This window comes from Charadrius vociferus, unplaced genomic scaffold (assembly GCF_000708025.1).
Source record: "Charadrius vociferus isolate BGI_N301 unplaced genomic scaffold, ASM70802v2 scaffold37, whole genome shotgun sequence".
Classification (NCBI taxonomy): domain Eukaryota; kingdom Metazoa; phylum Chordata; class Aves; order Charadriiformes; family Charadriidae; genus Charadrius; species Charadrius vociferus.
The window spans coordinates 1331345-1333545 of record NW_009649457.1 but is presented as its reverse complement, the minus strand read 5'-3'; the positions used below and the strand labels follow the sequence as shown (position 1 = coordinate 1333545).

The 2201-nt window shown below is 48.0% G+C and overlaps 1 protein-coding gene across 1 annotated transcript in view; it reads left to right on the top strand.

Annotated features, from left to right (window-relative positions):
• DNAI1 (dynein, axonemal, intermediate chain 1) overlaps positions 1-2201 on the top strand; it is a 159885-nt gene that overhangs the window by 140784 nt on the left and 16900 nt on the right. The window lies entirely within an intron of this gene.

Here is a 2201-nt window from a genome sequence, read left to right as displayed (position 1 = left end):
GGGAAAGATTTTGCCAGCAGTTCTAGTTAGCTCAGAAATTCCTTTATTCGTTGAAGTCATACTTCTTTCTGAGGTTTTTCTCAAGTTTGTGATGTTTCTTCAAAATGCATCTTGGGAAGAACATGGCCCTGTCTCACACATCAGAAATGATTCCAGAGGTTGGGGTGAACACGGCGTGGGACTGGCAGGCACTGCCAGAGCATGTTGTGTGGCTTCAGGCTAAAGCAGGCACGCAGGGTTCATTTCTCACAAGGGATGCAGACAGACATCTGTCCTACAGAACCCTTTTTACTGTTGATTTCATAGGAAACCCACAGATCTCTTTCTTGTCAGGGCCTGGGCCTCAACTCTGGGCCAGACTTGCAGGCAGCAAAGCCCATGCAGTGCATCAGCACATCCCAGAGCATGACAGACCTCCCATACCAGTGCCTAGAGAGCTGCACTGATCAAGGGCTCAGCCCCAACAAGGGTTTAGAAACAGAGTGCTAAGCATTACAGTTCTCTTGGATGAAGACAAATCTGGTTAGGATCTTGCTCTTCAAAGTCTTCAGGTGTTAGGGACCTTCAATCCACATACTTGGAAGGACAGATGGGTAAAGCAGCCTCTCTCTTGTGCTAATTACTCATAAGCCATTCTGTCTCTTCCCAGCAAAGTGACTTTCAAAACAAGCCAAGTACCAATTTTCCTCGTGGCTGAACATTAAGAATTATTAAGTAAAGCTATGAAACATGCCATTAAAGGAGATTTCAGTCCCATAATTATACACAGGGACAGTAACTCACAGACAGAGTACGCACCAGACTATTAGCAAGCTATAGACACTGTCAGTAAATCTCAGCGGGACACCAGCCACTTTCTTGTTTCTGTTTCCTACCACAGCAAGCCTCCCAGGGATGCAAGAGTTGCTTCTGTGTGAATAGTTTAGTACCCTCAATACAGTAACTGCACCAGTGCACAAGGGCATCAGAAGACAACAGGTCTGAGTACCCGGGCAGTGAGTGTCGTGTAATAAACAGTTAAGCCTTATGATTAGTTAGAGCTTTGGTTTGGAAGAATTAAAGTCATGTAACACTTCAGCAGTCCTGCTGCTCGGGCAGATGATGTGTTGCTGCATTCATTAGGGAGCAATGAAAGGTACTGAAAAGTCCTTGTAGCAACTACTGAGGCAGACTAACAGAAAATCCTGATATCTACCCCAACCTGCCGTGTGGATACAGCTTGTTTGTGAGAACACAACCAAGAGGACATTACTTGTGAGATGAGGTCCTTGTTGCTAATGAAGGAAGCCTCCAGTCCTGTCAGAGGGCAGGAGGTTTGGGGAGGATAATCTCATTTTTCTGTGTACACAGAACTGACAGGCGCTGGATCGAGTCCCATATTCTGCTCATGCAGACCATTTCTGCCCCCCTTCATGAGCTCACACACAAAGGGGCTTGTCCAAGGCTCACAAACATTTTCCAGTGTTTGCACCCATCCTACATTTTGCCATTCAGTAGCATCTGTAGCTGTGGTGCTGCTGACCTGACCCTCGCATGCATGTGCAGGTTTTGCCCAGCTTGCAGGCTGCTGTTGCCTGGCATACAAGGTGGCCCACCTGCCTGTTGGGGACATGCCCGAGTGCTGGCCAACCTCTTGCTGTTCTCACACCTCTACAGAAATTCTTGAGTGGCACAAGAGAAAGATTTGCAGAGCCGTGTGGTAAGGCAGGGTCCCAGAGCAGGCTGTCGCAGGGTGATGGCAGGGAAGGGATTTTTGGTATGTTCCCAAAATCCTTAGAGCCAAAGAGTCTGATAGGTCATACTTGTGCTGAGAGCACCATTACTGGAGGTTTTAATTGTGACACTTCAAATGCATATGGTGCTGTATGCTCCTGAGCAAGACAAGAGCCGTTTTCCCCTGCCTTTCCCAAGAGCCTTTTGCAAACACACGGCAGGAGCCCAGGCTGGCATGCAAGCGATGGAGCTCCTGCAGTGGAGAGTGGGCTCTGGGGCCTGTCTCTGACTGTAAATCCAATCAGACAACTTCAATTCCTACCTCTGTGTATTGCAAAGGAGAGCTTGGTGTTGCCGGAAAGTGGGGTGAAACAGCATGTGCTAAATTATTTAGTTTCTCTGGCACCTCTGGGTACCAGCTGCCTCTTCCCAGCCAGCCTAGAAGAGCCTGGGAGGCCATACAAATATTAAGAGGCATCTTTCAGCAG